Genomic DNA, 8,807 nt, shown 5'->3' on the forward strand with positions numbered 1-8,807 from the left:
GCATATAAGGTCAGAACTGACTTCGAACCATGGACTTTAATCACTACAACACCACTGCTGTAAGTTAAAAACTTAGTCGATCAAAATACAGGTTCAGTTAAAGATTATCAAAAATTATGACTACTAATTTTGTCTTAATACAAACATAGTTTTGTAGCCGCCGCTGAAAGGTATGTCATTTTCTCAAGCTAGGTTTGAAAAAAATAAGATATTCAAAACCCTAATACGCAACTTTGGCTTATGAGACACTATCTATGATTTTGCTAGGAAACAGTTTTGAAAGAAAAAAAAAAATTTTTACAAAAATTAAGATTGCAGGATATTTTGTCAAAGACCAAAAAAATCTACGTAACTAGCATTGATTACTATAATCAGGGCCGTTCCGCGGGGGAAGGGCGTAGGGGTGTCCAGCCCCCCTATGAATTTTATTAGTCGGCATATTGGACACTGGAGTCGGCAAAATTGGATCTTTAGTTGGCAGTTTATAGTTTTTTTTTCTATAATTTATAGTTTCTTTTTTTTTAAGAATAGTTACCGTAGATTTCCTTAATTCAGAACAAAGTCGTACTTAAAGTTGAATAACTCCGCTTGCTTTTTGATTACTAATTTTTTTAAATAAACTGGAATCTAAACTGAATCGAACCATATTAAGTAACAAGTATATTTATTATGAAAATATTGTTAATTTTTAAATTTAAAAGTCAAGTTTTTGTTCGGAATTAGGAACACGTGTTCCTAATTAAAAGTTGGTGCAAAGCTTCCATTATTTTTTTGAAATCAGTTTTAAAAAAACCTTCACAGTCACTGTCTGTTTCTGTCAGTTAACCGTCGTTAGTCAGAAGAAATTTCAGTTATTTGTATCAGGTTGGTTGCAGCCTTAGAGAATGCTTCCCCATTAATCAAATAGGAAGCTTGTAATACTTTTTTATCATATAGCAATGCAGTTTAAACCTTTAGGCAGTTGTATTTTGAAATGGTAGTAATTTAAAAACTGAAACATTGTTCAGTAACCCCTAATTTTGCTCACTGAAAATTATTATTTTATAACCTTCTATTATTATAACCACGCCATTATTCTTCGCCATTAAATAGTATCGCAGTTAGTTTTATTAAATAGTATCGCAGCAATATATCTTTATTTTTCTGTTATCTATAAATTATCAAATCTGTACTGTACAACTACGGTTGCTATCTCCAAATGAATACTAATTTATTTGGAGGTGGCAACCCTTGCTGTGCTGTACAGATTTGATAGTTTTTAAAAAACTAAAATGAAAAAGTCGTTGTATTCAAAAAATATTGTTTTAAGGCGTCAAGCTACAAAAATTAAAACTAATAAAAGTTGTTCATACTCCTTGCACACGAATTCAATTGTTTTGTGATAATTGATAATACAAGGAATACACGACCAGTTAAAACATTTTTCACATGCAACCCATTTGATGCTTGTAGTTTCGTCCCAAAGGCTTCCGCAGGAAATACAAAGACGATTGGTATGGTAGGAATTACAGCCGGCGGCCGGAAGATACTCAATATTTTGGCAAGTAGACATTTTTGTTGTTTTGTTATATTTCTGAGACCGTTTTCGGGGTTTTTTAAGTTTTAAAAGGTTTTTTTCTTCTTTTTTTTAAAGTTTTGTTCTTTGAGAATTGCTGAGTGAAGTTTTTTTTTCTTTAATAACTTTTCTGGCTTCTTTTTCATCTAGTTTTCTTTTTTTAGCAGCTTGTGTTGCTTCGGCCTGAGCCATTGCAGATAGTTCAGTCATGTTATAACTTGTTGTTCTTTTAATTATTGTTCCCTTTTCTTTACTACTGGAAAGAGGCTTAAATGTATCTCTAAGCACACTGAGCACTGATTTATTAATATCAAAAGATGCTTGTTTAACGGCATTTTGTTTAACGGCATCTAATTCTTTGAGCAATATTTCTTTGGTTGAAAGTCTATTCATTGAGTTTTTTGAATTTATTTTATTAGTTTTATCGAGTAAAACTTGTGAATCGGTAGACTTTCCAGAAAAACAATTCTCAATTTTGTCATTTGTTACATGTTGAAAAATAGCGCTGATTGCAGTTTTATTTGGAGTTATTTTTGAACGATTGAGTGGAAATATGCCTATATTTTCAAAACCTATACGTGCATTTTCCGCTTTAAAGCCTTTATTTGCAATAAGGTCTTTTAGCATGGCTGGAAACTGCCGGTTACTTAAACTTAAATAAGAATTTCTAACCAAGTAAACTTCTACAATTCGCTTCTATTCCGCCTTTACAGTTTTAAAAACTCCAACATCTAGTGGTTGCAAAAAATGAATTGTGTGAGCTGGCAAACGGAATAAAATTATGTTGTTTGATTCAGATAATCTTTTTAATTCAAAATTAATGTGAGATGCATGGCCGTCTAAAAATAGAATTTTAGATCCTTGAAGTTTGTTTGCGTGAACTAAAAAAATTGAACGAAACCATTCTATGAAATTTTCGCTTTCCATCCAACCTGATTTGCTGGTAGAATAATAAACATCAGAAGCACCATCTTTAACCCAAAATTTCATCAAATTTCGACTTTTGCAAACAACTTGATGAGGTAGGAAATTTCCAAAAGCATCGCATCAGGTTAAATTTGTAGTCATATGTTTTTTATTTGTTGGGGCAAGTTGTTTTGGATTTTTTATTCCTTTTCGACAAACAATGTTGACTTTACCTTGATCAAATTTCAATCCACTTTCATCACAGCACAGTGGTCCAGAAATGTCACTTATGAGGAAAAAATCGCCGATTTTGAAGCTAAAGAGCTAAAATTTTCGGTGAATGTTCATTATACTCTGGCCAACAATAACTATTATAGTAATGTTAGTTGTCATACCTCTAAAGGACACACCAATAACACGAAACCAAGGACAAAAGAAATAACGAATAATAAACATGTGATATGTATTTCATATTTAATTTTCAACTTTCTATTTACTATAAATAGTCACCAGCATGTATGAAACATTTTTTTTGAATGAATAAATATCATACATGTGCAGAACACCATGAACATGATTTAACGTTCTTATTTTAACATAATCATTTTTAGAATACCTTTTAGCTAAATGTTCGCTGCAGGACAAATTACACATTTACTACATCTTGATAGATTGCATAAACATGTAGAGTAGCACACCAAGGACAAAAAGTAGTGCACTCCAGAAGGCATAGGATACCATTTAAAATGTGCTACATATGTCTTAAATGTATCTTTGCAATATATTTCTAGTTTATCTGGATCAATTGGATGCTTACAGGAAAATACACAAAGAATAATGAAAAATCTTTTAACAAGATCCTTATCAACTCCAAGAATTTCAGCCAACGTTTCAAGGCTTCTAAATGCTGTTCTTGCTGTGTTTCCATCATTGGATGTACCAAAGCCAACACTATTTGGTACATCAACAATAAGTCCGAGTGTATCTTTTATTTTTTCCTGAATTTCTTTCTTTCGATTTACAACTATTTTTTTCTTTTCAGGAGTGTTTGCATGAAAAAATCCGCAATCATTGTATCCTGGTCTCCTTCTCTGTCCAATATGTAACAGACATTCAAAACAACAAATCCAGAGACGGAGAGTGTGAATTATTGTACGCCATTACAAAGTCATTCATTTTTTTAGGATTTAATCCACATACATTGCAAACTTAATAAGAATCACTTAATATAGAAAGAAGAGTGGAAACTTTCCCATCAATCATTATACATACTTACTTGTGCTTGACTTGAAACAAGTCTATGGTTGTTGCTCTGAGTTCAGTTGACATAAAAAAATCATATTCTGCTTTAACAACTTACAAATTTTCTTTTACGTATTGTATTCGAACAGGACGACAATATTGGGTTGAGGATGTTTGAGGGTTAGTCCATAGAATAACATTAGTCTCCTGTATTTTAAGTTGTGCAGGTACTATACACGAAAGAAACAGAGATTCTTTAACTGTAACAGGCAATCTATCCTCTTCATCTTCGGTTTTCTGTTTATAAACAGACTGTCCAGATGAACCATCAAATCCAACTTTGCTTATAAGAAGAAGAGTATTGCAAGGCTCAGGTAGTTTTGATTTATCCATAACTTTCCTAATTCTGTTTGAAGTATAATCCATTATTCCTTGAAGATTCACAGAAGCTCTGTAGTTTGATGTGACAATTCCAGAATCTGGAATGCAATTACTTTTAGCTTTCACAATAAAATTGTAGGCAGGGTATAACATGCAACCTTTATCTAAGGCTCCTTGACGGATAGTTTGATAGTCAGTCCTACTCATTCTACAGTCTAACATTATAGCTAAAGCTTCTTCTACTGAGTAGCTTTTAGAGCATGGTATATTACAGGATCCATCAGTTTTACTTTCCATCAAATGTTTGATAACTTTGGCATTTTTAAATCGACCTTCTTTATTGAGATTAAGAATGAGGGTATGAAACAGACTTTTAGTGGTAACACCTAACTTTTCAGTTATCTCTGAAGATCTTCTTTTCTTAGACCTTGTTGAGAGATCTTCAAATGATTTTAAAGGTGCACCTCGTTGTACATTTTTTATCATAACTTGCTGTTGAGGTTCGTTTACAATAAATTCCATATTTAACCATATCTCGTAACAATTTATAAACCTTCCTTTTTGACTACCTGTCTCATTCCATTTCATAAATTTTTTGGTTAACCTTATCTGATTGTAGTTCGGATAACATTGAGAAATCAATATACAAACTTTGGTTTTTGCTTCCTTACTAATTAAACTTTCATATTTATTTTCACAATTTCCTTTAATTAAGTAATCGAAAATGTCTTTATTTCTCATTTTTAAAATTAGTTTCACCGCTAAATAACTATTGAATATTATAATTTTCATTATTTTGTTTATTCGATTTTGTTTATTTGATTGTTTTATTTATGTTTTGTTTGGCCCACTTTTATACTTCTATATTCCGCTATTCATTATCACGGTTGAAACTCATTAAAAAATATTGGGAGTGAGAGGAGGAACCGCATTTTAATTTAAGTACATCATGTTTGCAATGACCCTTTAGATACAAAAGCAAACAAAAGCAGCCAAAACTTTTCCAAAAATTTTCTATAAACAATACATTTTCAAACGCAAAAAATTTTAAGGTGGGCAAATCTAGGCGAAAATTTTCCTGGTTGATCAAAGTTTTATTTTCAAACAATTTATAATAAAAAAGTAGTAAATATACGGTTACTTATGCCTTTTTTTATAAAATTGTATATTTTGAAATATTTTATATTGATTTTCCATATTTTATAAGAATATTAAAAATAAAAAAGATTTATCTATGACATCAGCAGGAGCGAGCTTGTGTAAAAGTTGGTATGCCGATTTTCGCCTGAAAAAATGTAAATTTCGAACAGTACACAATTTAAATTGTCTTTTTTTTTAAGTCGGTTTTATATTGTTGGTTTTTCGGGGTTTTAAAAAGTGTTTTGCTTGCAATTAAAAAATTTAATGATATCAATATATATTATGAAAATATTCTTTCATATTCTCATTACCTTAGTCTTCCAATTTATTTAATCAGTTTTCCTTTTAAAAATACCACAAAAATAAAAGATGTAACAATAAATGAACTAAAGCTGTTCGGATTTAGGGACTGTTTGGAATTAGGTAAACCTATGGTAGTCGGCAAAAATTTTTTTTTGGCTAAAGTCGGCAAAAAACAGATAAGTCACCCCTCTTCCCCCCTCCCCTTTTCCCCCACCCCATTAAAATCTCTTCGGGACGGCCCTGACTATAATTGGTTATAATTAACTTCAACACCAAATATCTATTGTTGACTTTAAAAAGTATAAATAATACTCACTTTACTAAAATGAGACCAAAATCTGTTCAAATAAAAAAATATTAAGTATTAATCTTCTCTAGTAAACAAATCTGTAGCGCAGATACGCGGTGTTGTCCATGCCATACAGGTACACTATTCCCAACGATTTGAGTACGTTTATCGAAAACCGTCAATCAATCAATAACGACGGCTAGATGTTGTTTTATCAGACGGCGAGAAAAAATAGTACTAGTTAAAATAGTACTAGTTAATCTTATTATTTTTATTAAAATGTTTTAAAAACTAAATAAAACTTCATTCATTTTGCAACGGAAGATATCGGAATCGAACGTTTCTTTAGACGTTTGCAAAATAAAAACTTAATAAAAAAGAATAATTAAGTTAATTTTCTGCTTCTACTAATTAATCGCTGTACAAAGATTATATATGAGATACAGTGAGTTTTTTTGAGACATTTTAAAAATTAGATTATTGTATACATTTTCTTATCTCGGTGGAAAATAAAAATATCTTCATAGAATATTCTAAGAACGTTTTTTTAAATTTTTAGTGTTTAAATCATATCTTCAGGGTTCCCACCAGTCCCGGCAAGTTCTTGAAAGCTTTGAAATTTTTCTGTTATTTTAAAAACTCCCGGAAAAATCCTGGAAATTTGCATATATGTCAATTTATTATTGCTTGTTTCAAGTATCTCCCACCTTTTTTTAATATAATTTTTTTTAAATAATATTTGTCATATGCTTGCTATTTCTTGTTATACTATTTTTGTTAAAATCAAATATTATCATTGTTGCGGTTTAATTTTTTTTTAATGATGCTTGCATATTTATTTTATTTATATATAATAAAAAGTGTAAAGTATTAGAGGTTAAAAAGTTTTGAATTCTAAACTGTTTATATTTTTCAAGTAAAATGGCTCAAATGAAGAAACATCAGTTAAGAAAAAAAACATACATTTGTGAGACTTGTAATAATAATAATTATTCATGATAGCAACAGTATCAAATCAATGGTCCCATTCTATTTCTATTTTTGAGCATGTGTCAGAATGCTTAAATCAAGCACCTAAAAACAATAGATAAAATAGTGATAAATACATCCACAATTAAAGCTGAAATTCTTTGGGTGCCTAATATTGTTTATTCTTAATATTCAATTAATTTTTAAACTGATTCTAGAAAAATAATCAGTAAAATATGTTAGAGAGTGACATTGCTAAGTTGTTTCTAGAGTAAACTCTGGATATAAAAAATATTTGCAATCACTAAGAGACAAAAAAAGGATATGTCGCTGTATGAATTTAGAACAAAAAATTTTAAACACTGAGAAATGTGCAGTTTAAGCAAAGTGCAGAATCATGCAAAGTGAAATGAGGTCTTTATTGAAGAATCTGATATGGTAGCCACAACTTCAGAATAATAAAGAAGCTTTGCTTTTTTGAATAAGTCTAAAAAAACAAAAAAATTGATCAAACTAAAAATAATGGAGGTTGCACAAAATAGATTGTGTAAAATAAAAAAGAAAATGGCATAACAATGTAGAATTCACCGTTTCACTGTTTAAATTTAAAAGCATAATGAGTTAGTTATTATGAGTAGTGTGTCCCGAAAAACACAGTTTTTTTTCATGTTTTCAGTCTCCGCCAGAACCCTTTTTTAATCATGGCTGCCAAAAAGCAGCCATGATTAAAAATCATGGCTGCTTTTTGTCAAAATCTGCTCTTATCTTTGCTGTAGCCTTTTCTTACCATTGATTCTTTGGCGTCTTATGGTTAAGTGACTAAGTACAACATCATTTAGGTTTCCAGAACCAGCTGATATCATTTGAGAGAATATTGAAAGTTCAGCATTGAGACTGAGCTGCAATCAGGAGGCCAACTTTGATGTGATTTCTCCAAAGGTCTTGTGGTAGGTCCAGCTTTATTGACTCTTTTTGTTTGTTTGTATAGGTTTTCTCTCCTTTGGGTACCATTTGGGGTCATTGAGTTCTGTATCTATATTTATATCTTCACATCCGGACCATGATTTGTTGGCCTCAGATTGTGCATGTCGCTGCTCATCCATCTTGTTTTGGTATTAACAATCGACTGCCTAACACATGTAATTGAGGGTTAATTGTTTTTTTCGGACAAAGTTTGTAATTTTTTAATTCATTCAAGTTTTTATTTTAGTAATAGTACTTTATGACTGAACATTATAAATATAATAACTTAATGCTTAAAAATTAGGGAATTCCTTTAAAAATAATAGTTTTAAATAAAATCAATGAATTTTTCAAATAAAGACTTGCAAATAACTAGCGTTCAAAATATTTGTTAATATTAATAGTAAAATAACTGTTAAAATATTAATAATAAATTAACTCTCGCGCGCACATTTTTATTGAACGCACTTTTAAAAACTTTTTTTAATTTAAATAATTTTAAATATTTTAAATAAAATTGTAGTATTTGCATTTCCCAAATTAAATCCTGTCAAATCTTGTTTTTTAAAACACTGATTTTTTTTCAATTGTTAATGGTTGAAAAATTCATTTTGGGAGGTAAAACAGCAATATTTGTCATTTCGGGCATGTTGTTGACCAACTGTTATTTTCCACGCTGATATATATATATATATATATATATATATATATATATATATATATATATATATATATATATATATATATATATATATATATATATATATATATATATATATATATATATATATATATATATATATATATATATATATATATATATATATATATGTATATATACATACATATATATGTAAAGTATGTTAGTGTTTTTTACAAATAGAGTGCTCAATGTTCTTAAAGTACAGAGCAATAATAAATTAGTAAAAAATCTAACTTTTTTCTTCAACTTTAAGTTTCACCATTGCTGGATCATCAGGAAGAGTATGCTGGAGTATTGCTGGATCATTAGGAAGACTTTTCCTGATGATCCAGCAATGGTGAAACGTAAAGTTGAAG

General features: G+C 29.8%; 1 protein-coding gene across 2 annotated transcripts in view; it reads left to right on the forward strand.

Moving 5' to 3' along the window:
• The first annotated feature begins 5,996 nt into the window (after positions 1-5,996).
• LOC101238065 (inositol polyphosphate 5-phosphatase OCRL) overlaps positions 5,997-8,807 on the forward strand; it is an 88,769-nt gene continuing 85,958 nt past the window's right edge. For both annotated transcript variants that reach the window (XM_065793814.1, XM_065793815.1), the window contains exon 1: positions 5,997-6,261. The gene's annotated coding sequence lies outside the window, so the exon portion shown is untranslated. The remainder of the gene's footprint in view (positions 6,262-8,807) is intronic.

The sequence above is a fragment of the Hydra vulgaris genome, chromosome 03 (assembly GCF_038396675.1).
Source record: "Hydra vulgaris chromosome 03, alternate assembly HydraT2T_AEP".
In the NCBI taxonomy this organism is placed as follows: Eukaryota; Metazoa; Cnidaria; class Hydrozoa; order Anthoathecata; family Hydridae; genus Hydra; species Hydra vulgaris.